The following is a 14,961-nucleotide window of genomic DNA, read 5'->3' as shown; positions in this document are numbered from 1 at the left end:
TAAATCTAGTGTACTTTAACTAATGTTACATTATTAATAATCAACCCTCTAATAAAACAGTGGTTACGTGCTTCCATTTTCGTATAAACATGCCTACCCACTATTGACCTTAAAGGTTCAAACCTCAATCAAAAGACCTCGGTGTCACTTTGGATAGATCTCTGACTTATAAGGAGCACATTACAAAAACGCTCCTCAATCTAACTAGTCTTGCTAGTACACGCAAGAACGTGTATTTAATTAGAAATTATTAAAAAATACTGAAATATGATTTTTATTGTTGCCAGATATTTAAACTAAATACTTTGGCCATTTTCTCGCATTACCACCTAGTTCCGTGACTATTTTAATGAAAGTTTAGTGACAGTACAAAAGTAATTAGTTACTCTGAGAACTTGTAACGAATAGTTTGACTGCTTAAACGGACAGACGAGACGACTCTAACCGTAAAACGCCAGTTAAATCTCTACTAAGTAGCACAACTTAAATTAGGTAACCACCCGAATTTAGTCGAGCAAACGCTTTTACTGCTATGTTACTGCAGATGTAACAAAAATACGAGTGCAAGTGCATTGTCTGGGAAGCCATTTTCATCGGAGTTTTGCAAAAGGTAAGTATGTAAATTCATAGAAGTTTGGTACAATATTATAAAGTTTGGTCTGGTTACTCAGGAGCGTTGCTAAATTATATATATCCTTTTTGTTATACTAGTTCTTCTCATTGTAGTAATATAAGACACGCATTATAATAATGAAAAAACTTACCTCGTGTAGGTAGCATTTCCATACCTGTTGATCCATTTTTATAGCTCTTTAGTGTATATCGCACGCTATAGTAGGATAAGCTTGTTTTGTTATTTTTTAACTCATGCCTCCTGAGCTACGACCATAATGAAATGCGAAAATACGACGAAATTAGTTTTGACCTATATTATCTGTAAGTGCACGCTTTTACGACAACATAATACCTACATTTATGTTTAGTTATTATTTCACCTTCGAAGTTTCAGCAATCCATTAAATCTAAAACTATTCCATAACAGAGAGCAATAAATTTTCAAGTTGGGTATTAGTACAGACCACTCACTATACATATTGGTCGGAGGACCTTTAGTCTCGAGTGTTGCCTACGGTTCAGTTAACCCTAGCTTTTCTAACTATGCCGTTGTAAATTAATGTTTCATTTATATTATTATAAATATTATAATTATTATTCTTTACCGTTAATAATCAAATTGAACCTTTTGACTATCGGCTCGATTCGGGAAATGAATAAGAGATGCACTAGATATGAAATAGTAAAGATATGTGACGTTCCACGGCAAAAGGTACCTTATGGCGGCTGGCGTCGCGATTCGGGAAATTAATTAGAGATTCACTAGATATGAAATAGTAAAGTTATGTGACGTTCCACGACAAAAGGTACCTTATGGCGGCTGGCGCTTACGTCACATAGCGCCGCATTAATATTGGAGCGATGTTAATAATCGTAAGCGCCAACCGCCATAAGGTACCTTTATCCGTGGGACGACACATATCTTTACTATATCATATCTAGTTAATCTCTAATTCACTTTCCGATTCGCGACGTATATCTGTGATGAGTTCTTAAATATGCAAATAAATAAAGGATGTTTTTGTTGTTAGGGTTAATAGGCAATCTAAAACAAAAAACAAATTAGGATATCTAACCGTAAACAGCTTAGGTACCTAGATACAGCTAGATATAAGTACATAAAGTATGTTGTTAGTATGGATTTTTCTTAACTATTGTAATTTTTTGGAAATACGTAATACGGCGGAGCCAATGTTCGCGAAATTAACTAGTTTTAATGTATAATTAACTCAATAACAAGATAACTATAACTACGTAATTATAAACTCAAAAATTAGACTAAATTAACAAAAAAGACTAAATTAATAATTAATTAAGATTTAATTATTAGTTAAGGGTTAACTGGTAGAGAATGCCTTCTGGCATTAAGTTCGCCTTTTGTACAACTTTTACTGTGCAATAAAGTTTAAATAAATAAATAAATTCAAAGTAACGGGTGTGTACCGAATGATACCGCAGATAATTATTTTTAAAATTAGGGTAACGTTTTTAAGAAACCATAGTACGGGTTCAAATCAAGCCTTCTGATTGTTGGAATATCTCAGTTCGGAATTGAGATTGACACTTTATAAATATTCAAGTACCAGCCATCGGCGCCTGTCATTGATTACAGTAAAACCAACTTTTATTTGCCGTCTGCTGTTGCGAGACTTCGTTCCCGTTTTGCTATATTCGCATTTCGAAATAAAGTTCGAGGTAAAATACATTAAATGTGAATAATATAAATTGGATAAGATTTTTTTTTACGCAGTATACTTGTACAGATTTAATAAAGTACTTGAAATGGTCTTAATTATTTCCACAAGAAGAGTCTAACAAAAGGGTCCAAGAATAATTTTTGCAGTTTTGAATTTTGAATCTTCCTCTATTTCATTATTATAATTCAAAACCCGATACGAATTTGTCCTTTTAAAAGGACATCGGGGCTTAAGGCGATACATAGTGGCATATTTTTTGGATACCTACGCCTATAGAAATTTAGCACGTAGGTACCTATAGGTACGCATGCACATGTAAGATTGTTTATTATACAGAGTGGATCATTTATAGAGACTGATCTGAAAGGACAGTGTTATCTAAGATATCTACAACTGAGTTAAGTATTATAATCGTAAGGTGGACTAAAAAGTAAAAGAAAATCATTAATATGAAATATTTTTATTTCAGTGACAACCCTACAAAGTTAATTACTTACCTACATTTTCGATTGACACAATGTCATGTCATTCATATGATCTACTTGCTAGGGTTGAAATATACAGATTTTGCACTAATGTTTAACAAACTGTATCTCAAAAACCGGTAGAAATATTCACGCGATACCATCATGGATATGGATGGATTAATTTTACCAACTTAGGTACACATAACCTACATTTCTATAGGTACGATTAGAAACCAAAGTTCGGTTACAATTCGTCAAACCTTTTTACTTGTTGCGATAAAGAATAAAATAACCGAAACGCAACCCCGCATCTCTTTTCTGTTTTCTAAATCTATGCAATATCATTTAGATCCTAATCCCGCTGCCGAGAAAAACTTGCTCGCACTGTAATTATGTCTGTTTTCAGTTAAAAAGTTCACTTTGTATACGAGATTCGGGCCAATCAGCGCGCTCGGGCCAAACGGAATAAATTGTTTGTGAGAGGCTTCTTTTTCTCATTTGCGCCTCAGTGAGATGATTTACGTCGTCGGGAATCTGTTCCCTTGTCTTGTCGGATAGCTTTCCTGTGTACGGTCTAATTACGGGAGGTAATTAAGCAGCATGTCAAAAGACTTGTTGGTGAATGGTTGGGAGCTTGGGAATGTCCGAGGGATCTATTCAGGATGGCTTACAGCAACTTTATTGTTACTTGGATTTGGATTGAAAAGTTGTACAATTGATGTACAGAATAGGGATATTTTTTATACAAATTATAAACTCGGCCCGGTTTTCGCCATTAGAGGGCTTGGTCACTTTTTCTGTAGAATAGTTATGAAAACAAAAATAGAAATAAATAAGAAACGACAATGTCTTGAGTTGTTTTTTTTGTCAAAGGACTAAATTAAAATGAAAGATTAATTAAATGTCTGGCCTGGAACTACACAAACAAAGGTGTACCCATTCTTTTGAGATGTGCCATTCGCAGACTGCCAATAAAGCTCCTTAAGGATTGGCTGTTCTCGAACTTCTCTCCATTAGGAGGCTTTTAAAAAAGATAAACAATAGTCCTTCATGATCGTTGGCCTTGGCTCCACAAACACTGCAGCGTGCGTGTGGTTGTGCGACCGCGGTGCCCATTTGTCAATTGATTCCCAATATAATGGAGGGTACATCGTTACATTGGAGCTGTCAGAGGCGGTCTCCCGCTCGGTATAGATTTCTGGCGGGTGTGAGTGAGGAGGCGCGGGTGTATCGAGCGCTGCGTGCGCAGCCACGTTGGTCTGCTCATCTCGCTCGCGCCGCAGCCTCCGCCTATACTGCTTTCTCCGACGACCTACACAGCCTACGAGAAAGTTGCGTGCTATTTGATTATGCCACGCGTCTGTGTGGCCCCTTGTTTATATTGGGCTTGATGCCACTTTAAATTGATTAATTCCTTACGACGACACCTACGTTTCTTACAAGCTACTTAGATTATTTAGATTTGAATTGGACATTCGTAATTCAGTAACGACATTACCAATATTCCTGAAAAAAAAAATTCGTGAGGAATCCGTATTAATCCCAGTAAGTCCTAGTTTCCCATCTGGCAGTCGCATTCGTTAAAACTAGAGCCTATGCCAATTCGTGGGATTAAAATATTGCCAAGCGGACCTCAGGTTCACATGAGCCGTGGGAAAAACCCGCAACAACGCGAGGAAGATGATGACACGCAATTTTCCTGGGATTAATGTTACCGCATACCTGGAAACAATAATAAAAGCTTTGTAGTCGAAAATATAAATAATACTACTTTACTGTTTTATGAGAAGGCAAAACCATGAATTGGGTATAAATACATTTACCTAGACAGTAAGTACTAAACGAATAATGTGTTTTATTTATTAATATACATAATTAATTTATTTAGTAAGACTCAATCTTCTATAATAAACTTAATAAGCTTGTATTAAGAAAACTGTACCTACAGAAGACAATAAATTTTAAACCGATTCAAGTAGGTACTAAGCAGAAACAAAATATCAAAGACGATAGACGGCATACGATGTGCACACAATGGAATCTATTAGGACAACCGTCGTTACTCAAGAAAACCCACGCGTTTGTGAAAGCGGCCTAAGAGAGTTTTCCACAACTCACTAACACCGATTCGCTGCTCGTGGCCACGCGAGTTTTCACGCACACACGCCTGCGTAGTGAAGTAAGCGGCTGAAACTAGGCGAGAGATCGCGAGAGAGAGCGACATCTCGCTTGCGCCCAGCCTCCCGTCCTATTTCAACAGGTTTCGCCTTTCAGCAGTTGCAGCGAGAAACGCGTGCCTCTGCCTCTAGTAACACAGCACAAACAGTAAGAGGAACACACGTCGCGTTCGGAAACTGAAAACACAGTTTCACTGACAGCGTGGACAACACCTGACATTCACCGCCGTCCTCCGACTTACGGTTGTTTATCGCATATTAGTAAGATGGGCTGACACGATTCGCGAGAGAGATAACTATTTTTAAATGCATATGGCCCGTAGCGGCGCGTGTTCAGTGGACGGTCGTAGTGCTCGAGAAAACCTCGCTATCCCGCGGTCCCGCGTCCGCGGAGCGTATGTCAGTCGTCACGTGCGAAACATGAAAACTGTCAAACCTGACTGTGCCAAAAACAATCATCAAATAAACCCTATATAGAAAATATGCTAATGTTATAATAGAGTGCGTCCGATGCGGTGGAAGGGATGATTGGAATGTAGTTATATAGTTTTGTGATGAAAGACATGTAACGTTAGCAAGATGTAAATTTATGCATACTATCAATGTTTACCTCTTCAGTGTTGTGAATAACGATATTAGTTTAAATTATTGTAGTGTACGGAGGAGCCGATATGGAGGGAAACTGCCGCAGAGTGGTTTTGCGGACGATGTGGAACTGACGGCGAAGCAACCGGTTGTGATAACGTAGGATGTGTGGTTTCGACCACCCTCTGCTCATGGACGTATCAATAATAATCAAGTCTGGTTGTAAAATCAATCCATAAGTTGTGATTAAAAGCTAGAAAAGCAAAGTAATACTGATATATGTATATTGATAAATGATAACATGTTAAGAATTCGAGTACTTAATAGATACCTGTTCTGGTGTTCATGTTTCTACTTCTACTGTTAGCGATGTTACAAAGGTTGTCTGTGTTACATTTAGGACTCGATTTTTCCTGAATTTCCCTCGAGGTTGTGAATACTTATAATAAAGAACTGAAGCAAAAACTTGCAAGCTCCATTATCATTGAGATGGCGTTTGTGCTGGGTTGTTTTCAAAGTGATACAGTGAAAGTACTTGGACATAGATAAATTGTGTTTGTGATAAGGAGAGGAAACCAAAGCAACCTTAACTGGTTAGGTAAGTTCTTGTGTGTTAATATTAGATGTTTTACTCCAAGTTTTAACGTTCTTCCTTCTGTGCTTAAGTGTTATATAGGTATGTCATAGAATATGGTTTAAATTAAGACTTTTCTTAACTGACACTTAAACCTAAGTGTTTTGTTGTTTAAAAACCTAACCCATTATATGTTGACGCTTAAGAGATTGTCTCATCAAGTCATCACAGCTTTTGAAGTAATGAGATAATATATTACTCGTATTATAGCAGTACAACTGGAGTTCGCGTATTTTATTTAACAGGCGGGTTTATTATCAGGTGTTAGCGGTAGCAGACCTTTTCTCATTTTATAAAATTGTATAGGGGTCGGCATCAGATATATCGGAGAGGCCGAAATGCTCAAAAATATCTCAACACGCAGATCGTCAGATGTTTTTAAACACAGCTGCTTCGATATAACTGATGGTGACTGTACTTAATTTTTTTAGCTTTATGCTTAAATCTCTACAGACGATTTTTATCATTTAACTAGTGTAGAGACAGATAAAAAACAAATCCTTAGTAAAATATAATTTCAAAAAATCGGCCAAGAGCATGTCGGGCCATGCTCAGTGTAGGGGTTCATAGTTACCATTCTGTCAAGATAGGCCAAACGGGCTATTAGTAAGTATCATACATATGCATTACAAGCATAAGGGAGTACCTTTGAAGCTCTTTGTACGTCTTTTTACTAAAAAGAGAAGATTTTTTGCAATAACTCAATAACGACTGAACCGATGATGTTCGCTATTGAAAGACCTATCCAACGATACCCCACACTATTGTGTCAAAGCAAAAAAAAACATTTTGTATGGGAGGTACCCCAAAAATTTTGTTTTACCGTTCTATAGTTTTTATTTTACCGTTCTGTCGCAATGTATGATTTATGTATTCATGCCAATCTGCAGCTTTCTAGCACTAACGAATCTAACGATCACGGGGCAATGCCTCGGACAGACAGACAGACTGACATGGCGAAATTATAAGGATGTCTAGGTAACTACGAAACCCTAAAAAGGAGTTCATAATAGGTATGCCAGTTCCCTATCTCTAGTGTATTAATTAACATAGACAATGCAGGATTTTAGATTTGTTTCTGTTGAAACCGTTACTCACTTACCTACCTTTTTAAGGATTATTAAAAACCTAATCTCGATTTATTTATTTAATTACCTATTAGACTAGTAAGTAGTTTCAAAAGGGAAAACATGTATAAAATTGATAAACAAAACATCAAATGTGACATGAATGCTCCGAAAATATATAGGATAAGATAAGTATCAATACGACTGGACAATTACTGGACGATTTGGATATATTATTTCGTTCCCAATGTACTTCAGCTCCATTTAAAACTGGACTCATTTAGATGGGTCATTAAACATACTTTAAAAATATTGCTATTCCTCACGTGGACAATGTAGTTAACGGCTCGGGTGGATATAGTTAATGGTTTTATCACACATTACAATAAGGTCGTCTTGTTAAGGTCGCCGGAAGACGCTGGATGCGGGTCGCTTCCAACCGGCACGTATGGAGGTCGAAGGGGGAGGCCTATGTTCAGCAGTGGACGTCTTATGGCTGAGATGATGATGATGATGATGACAATAAGTTGGGGTTGATGACCTCTTGATGTGAATAAGAGTTAAATTAATCAGAAAATAAGGTTATTTTATGAAGTTCCTGCCCAGAGATCCCAAAATTGGAACAATTGCGTCCTTAATTGAGGCGGAACCTAAGAGCATTTACTCGTAATAACTGGAGACGCCTTGGCTGTCATTTTCTGTATAAAACAGTCTGCCGACTTTTTCGGGGGAGGGGCACGTCAAATGTATGGCTATAGGTATATGATTTGTAAGTAAAGTACAAATAGCCATGTCAGATAAACGTTAGTCCATACAAATTTGCACAATTGTGCAAGGTTTTCGGCAGAGGGGTAAGCTCTTAAAGGCGACTCCAGTTATTAAATGCTTTAAGGGCAGAACCTTAAATATGCAATGCGTAATTGTTATTTTTGAAACGTAATGGAACGGTCAATAACAATATTTTTTTATCCTTTATTATTTATAATAGGTATATTTATTATCTTTGACTTTTCTTTGATAGTGACGCTATCGAGCTAGTTATATTAGGTGCAAGGAAACAGTAAAGCTATTTCTAGCTTTCTAGAATTGCATTGTTTTAGACTTCCTTTAAAAGCAATTTAGATTCCGCGTTGGAATAAACTGTAGATGTAGATTCTGGGAACAAAGAAAACAGGGAAATAAAAGAATCAGTTCGCGCAAAAGGTTACTCTTTTAGTTTATCCGATAGCTTGATAAACTTGACACATTACTGTACAAAATGTACTTGGGTCTTACAGATATCGTTTCTCATTTCTACTATCCTACTTGGTTTTCGTAGAACTGTATAGCAAGGGCTGTAAATATGACTGTGATATCACAATATACTCGTAAGTTATGATCTCTTTGGGTTTCTATGAATAATGCATTCGAATAGAAATATCAGACAAAATTTACACTTTGATTGATATGTCATCATGACCGTTACCGATATAACTAAAAATCTAAATATCTCAGAGCATTTACAATATTTCTTAAGATAATGATTGATACGGTTAGCTAAATTAACTGTAAAAATATACATATATAACCGTGATACCGAAATTGAATACCGGTTATTTTGTTTGAAAAATATACTTACCGGTATTCGGTTCCCTGAATTCATGATCTATTATTAAAAACTAGACTTTGTATATAGCTACAACTAGGTACTTACATACAAATTAATATTAAATGACGTTGAAACGTTCATCTACATATAATGGAGGGTTGAGCTGTGTACTACAGTTTGTTAAACTATGTAGTTGTTGTTGCAAGTTTGCACTTTTAAGAGCAGCGCTGGCCCTCGTACACTTACCTACCTATATAAAAAAGCGGCCAAGTGCGAGTCGGACTCGCCCATGAAGGGTTCCGTAACAGCCAGTAACATAATAAAATAGCGGTTTACGATTTATGACGTATTTAAAAAAACTACTTACTAGATCTCGTTCAAACCAATTTTCGGTGGAGGTTTGCATGGTAATGGACATCATATATTTTTTTAAGTTTTATCATTTTCTTATTTTAGAAGTTACAGGGGGGGGGGGGGACACACACATTTTACCACTTTGGAAGTGTCTCTCGCGCAAACTATTCAGTTTAGAAAAAAAATGATATTAGAAACCTCAATATCATTTTTGAAGACCCCACACGTATGGGTTTGATGAAAAAATCTTTTTGAGTTTCAGGTCTAAGTATGAGGGACCCCCAAAATTTATCGTTTTTTTTCTATTTTTGTGTAAAAATCTTAATCCGGTTCACAGAATACATCTACTTACCAAGTTTCAACATTATAGTTCTTATAGTTTCGGAACAAAGTGGCTGTGACATATACGGACAGACAGACGGACAGACAGACGGACAGACAGACGGACAGACAGACGGACAGACATGACGAATCCATAAGGGTTCCGTTTTTTGCCATTTGGCTACGGAACCCTAAAAATTAGCTAGGAAATATTTATTTGCGCCCCACTTGTAGCAATAGTAGATTGTTAACCAAGGGTTGAAAGGCACCCATTTCTGTCGAGGTAGTTTGGCGCTCGAACGCAGTGAGAGCGCCAATAGTCCGAGACAGAAATAGTGCCTTTCACCCGAGTTAAACACTCTACTTTTCATATCGAATGCGAGGAAACCAAACAAGACAAGGCAATTTCGCAAAATCAGTAATGGAAGTACCTAATAGATCTACGGCCATGATTTATTTTCCTTAGGACTTACTTGCAATCGGAGACTTTACATGTGTGAAGATTAATAACCCCTAGCGAAAATCATTTAGATTGCAATATTTACGAAAACACACATTTTTTAACAAACTGCAGTAATTTTAAAATGATCAGTTCATTATAATAGTATGCAAATCAGCGGGATTGCCTCTTACTTTTTAATTTTATACTTTTTGGTTCTAAAAGCCGCAACAGACTACTGGACCACACCGCGACCTTGGTGCGCCGCACCACGTAATAACATAATAAAAGTATTTTAAATATTAAATAACAATTTAATTCATAATATAAGTAGGTAATTTTTATCTTATATTTTATTTTATTTTCATGAATATAGTGCCAAATATAGTTGGTCAAGCAGATCTTGACAGTAGAAAAAGGCGGCAAATTTGAAAAATGTAGGCGCGAAGGGTTACCGTCTCATAGAAAATTTGAATTTCGCGCCTTTTTCTACTGCCAAGATTTGCTTGACCGTCTATAACTTTAAAAATCGATTTAATATCGTACAAACGTTTAACTGTGGCTGTATAAGATTCTGCCTTTGCTCATTTACGCAAGTGTAAGGTTTAAAAAATATTTTTGGTGTATTGCTTTTGGTTCCCGCCTTATGAAATCGAGTAAATAGAATTCAACGAAAGAAATTAAGAATAATTTGTTTTTAACAATTCACTTACATCATTTTTTTATAAAAAAAGGATCAACGTGGGATTAGTAAAATTAAACAATTACCAATTATTCCAGGCGAGGAAATAAAGACACTAATTTTCCTTTTTGTGTCCACCCAGTTGTTCGTGGGACGGGGACGCAGAGGAGTACACCACTTTTCTGCACTAGAGCATAAACGTATCACTTTCTGCGCTCCCTTTAGAACAACAATGACCCACTTTCAGAGCATGAGATATGAAAAATCATATGTGTATAGATGAGCTTTAAAGTCCAGAAGTTCCCTAGTAGTTAGTAAGATGACAGTCATGTTTAGAAATAGTTATAATAGTTAGGAAGGAGTTTTATTAGATGGGTTATTAAAACGTTTTATTTATTCCAAAGCTACCATTATGATATGATATATGCCAATTTAAATAAAGCTTTGAAAATTAAAATAGGAGCTCAATGTTGATAATGGATTAATTATTAGCTAGCTTTTTTCTTTTTTAAATCAGGTAATTACCGATGTAGACGAGATGAGCAAACAGTTATTCAAATTATTCACCTGAACGTAAAGTGGGTTATTAACACTACGCGCTACGCGTCTTTGTCGAGAATATATAAAGCACCAGTGCGTGTGAACTCCTAAATATGTCAGCGATCGCTACGTAGTTATCACATACGCTACCGGACTGGCATAAGCTATTAGATTAAATAACATCTCATTGCTGATCATCGACTGCTTAAACTAAACTTGTCATTTTACCGATGTTGGTAGACAAGACGAACAAACATTTATTTCAATCATTCGCCCGAACGTAAAGTGGGTTATTAACATTAGTTACACGCTACGCGTCTTCCAGGCGTATTCTAATTTTAATAACAGGATATGAATCAGATCAAATCCCTATCTAATGCAGCTCTAATTCATATCCCGTTAATAAAATTAGAAAACGCCTGTTCGTTGAGTTGAGAGTAAATCACAGACCAACCCGAATAAATAAAGCACAAGTGTTAACCCCTAAATATGTTGGCATTCGCTAAGTATCGCATACATTACCGGACGTATATAAGCTATTAGTTGGATACCGGCTCATTCACGATTAATTGATGCCATTCTATCTATATATACATTGAAATAATCGGAATCAGCACGGTATTAACCTACTTATAAGATCGAGTAAAATCAGAAGGAAATAAATCTGGATCTGACTTACGACCAGAGTTATTAAAGTGGCATAATTAGGATGCTCATTATGTGTTTTAATGATTAAAGACCTCCCAAACACATTTGCTCTATTTACTTTTTGATGAAGTCATCATTTGTATTGTTCCTTTTTCCTTTGAAAGAAATTGAACCTATTTGATATTTGACCACAATCGTGAATTTCGACTAATACTTACTGTTCGTTTTTTTTATGAATCACTACACCTACTCGTATTAAGACAAAGTCCCCTGTTGCGTCTTTCCATTTGTATGTTAACGATAAACTCTAAAACTACTGAACGGATTTTCATGCGCTTTTCACCTATCAATAGAATGATCCTTGAGGAAGGGTTAGGTGTATAATTTGCTACCCCGTGCGATGCCGGGGCGGGTTGCTAGCGCGTTATAATCCTTATAAGCTAATAAGAATAATATACATTTTGTCATCGAACGAATTGTTTGCTAGTTGCATGCCCGACAGTTGTCGAAGAGCCAAATCTTCCCGAGTAATCTACGACCGAGTGCCAAGGCGAATTCTATTGCTATGACACGGCGTCGGCGGCCTTCTATTGTCTCCGAGAGCGAGTTAATTCTCATGTATTAATATGCAAATAATTAATACCGTCTCTGCCGAGGATGATACATGTACACTATATAATTCTAGTGTGAACTTCCGAGACGTGTCGCTCTTAAGTGGTTCGGGGATTTTATGGATTTTTTACTGTTCACGTTTTACTGCCGATGCCGGTGAATTTAGTTTCGCCGCGTGCTTTCCGTATTCATCACTGTAGAGTGTGTTGAGTTTTTATAAAAATATTTTTTTCTCCTTATAATCTTAAGGCTGCTATTTAACTGATCACCAGATTTAATAAAAATTAATACCAAAAAATCTACTTTACCACCCTAAAATAATGAATGATCACCAAAAATATAACACCATTTTAATGTGAAATGATTACCAATTTTATTACATTTTACTATCCTATTAAAGGAAATGACACCAAATTAATCATTATTAACCCAAAAATTGTAAATAATTACCAAATTTCAAACCCCAATTTAATGTCAATTGATAACCAAATTTTTACATCGTGCTATCCTATTAAATAAAATGACACCAAAATAATCATTGTAAACCCAAAAATAGTAAATGACCACCAAAATTAGAACTCCATTTTAGTGTAAAATTATAACCAAATTTTTAAATCTTGCTATCCTATTAAAGCAAAGCAAAATTTTCTAGTAGCATTTCGTTTCTGTATGGGTTGCAGTTCAAATCTAACCTAACCCACTTTTCTAGTAACATTTCGTTTCTGTAAGGTTCGCAGTTCAAACCTAACCTAACCCACTTTTCTAGTAGCATTTCTTATCTGGAAGGGTCGCAGTTCAAACCTAACCTAACCCACTTTTCTAGTAGAATTTCGTTTCTGTATGGGTCACAGTTCAAACCTAACCTAACCCACTTTTCTAGTAACATTTCGTTTCTGTAAGGTTCGCAGTTCAAACCTAACCTAACCCACTTTTCTAGTAGCATTTCTTTTCTGTAAGGGTCGCAGTTCAAACCTAACTTAACCCACTTTTCTAGTAGCAATTCGTTTCTGTAAGGGTCGCAGTGTTAACCTAGCCCACTTAACTGATAGCAGTACAAACCTAACCTAACATACTTTTCTAGTAGCATTTCAGTATGCCTACCTAAGTTATGCGGTGCGAGGTACGGGGGTTGAGCGGGAGGGGCTAGTAATTTTGGCATCATTTTACTTTATTTGGTAATATGTATAAATTTTTTGGTATCACAGTGGTTTATTTAGGTGAAAATATCGCATTTATTTGGTCTTCAAGATTTGGTGATCATTAATGATTTTTGGTAATCATTCAATATATTGGGTATTCGAATACAATTTGAAGTGCAGTCGTAATTAAAATGGTGGTACATTTGTAATTTTAGGCCTTATTTTTTTGGTGTTCAGTAATTTTTTTTGGTAAGCATGATTTTTTTATTAAGGGTACCAAAGTATTTTTTGGTGGTCATTATATTTGTAGCCTTAATATAACTAATTGTGTCCAAGTACTAAACAAAAAGTAAAATACATATTTTCTTATATCCGAATCAAACTCACCTGGATCAACCCTTATAAATAAATTCCAGATAGGTATAAAATGTTTGCCGATGTCAAAAATATGTTTACACTTATGCACCTTTACACTTTAGCCCTTTGTGAAAAGGAGAAAAAAGTAAAAATATCCTTGAAGTCGACTGTACTTACTCCCCGTTAATTATTAAAATAAGCCTTGTCTATATAATAACAATCCAATTTTTACGGTATAGGTATAATCTACGACGAATCACAAACGAATCAATCTTTAGCCAGCTGAAAATTCAAACACGACTCTCCACTATTTGCACACAGGGCAGACTTCCATAGGCGTACCTACGGTGGGGCAAGGTGGGGCAGTTGCCCCACCCTGGTACGTATATCTGACAATAAGCTAAGAATTTCTGTTTCAACAGTACCTGTTACAACGTACCCATCCTTCCCTACATCCACCCCTTAAAAAATGCTGCGTACGCCCATGCAGACTTCGATTCTTCGGACACGTACGTGGCTAGACGCGAAGATAGTCTAGAGGTATTGATGATGGTTGGTCACGTAGAAGGAAAGAGAAGTAGAGGAAGAGCGGGTAGTGGTGGATAGACACAGTATATAAAGTCATATGCAGGACTCAAGGCCCAGACCTGCCTGCAAATAGCGCAGGATAGGAGTGCCTGGAATAAAGTGGTATTAAGCGCTGGTAATCACGACCCTCAGCAATGAGGATACGACTGTAAAGAAGAATAATCTAAAACAGGTTTTAAAGACTAAACAACGACATTTGTATAAAAAGAGTTATATTTATACTTGTAACTAACGAAACTCTTCACATTTTATTATTCGACCACGACTTCTGCACTGACTGAAAAATATGTCAAGCCCAAATAAATAGGACACTAAATTCACGTTTGTACAGTATATGCAAGTCAAGGCCAGTTGAGCGGAAAATCTGTATTCAGAACGAATATAAAAATAGTTGGGGAGGATTCGTCACCGCACCTAGCGACTGTCATGTAAGATGGCACTGCCTCGAGAA

The 14,961-nt window shown here is 36.4% G+C and overlaps 1 protein-coding gene across 2 annotated transcripts in view; it reads left to right on the top strand.

Annotated features, from left to right (window-relative positions):
• The first annotated feature begins 4,788 nt into the window (after window positions 1-4,788).
• LOC134673516 (uncharacterized) overlaps window positions 4,789-14,961 on the top strand; it is a 297,423-nt gene continuing 287,250 nt past the window's right edge. Inside the window, exon 1 of one of the 2 annotated variants that reach the window (XM_063531508.1) lies at window positions 4,789-6,139. The gene's annotated coding sequence lies outside the window, so the exon portion shown is untranslated. The remainder of the gene's footprint in view (window positions 6,140-14,961) is intronic. The other variant, XM_063531509.1, reaches the window with a different exon arrangement.

The sequence above is a fragment of the Cydia fagiglandana genome, chromosome 18 (genome assembly GCF_963556715.1).
Source record: "Cydia fagiglandana chromosome 18, ilCydFagi1.1, whole genome shotgun sequence".
Taxonomy (NCBI): domain Eukaryota; kingdom Metazoa; phylum Arthropoda; class Insecta; order Lepidoptera; family Tortricidae; genus Cydia; species Cydia fagiglandana.
Note: the sequence above shows the minus strand (reverse complement) of the source record. Positions and strands in the feature narration are given on the sequence as shown.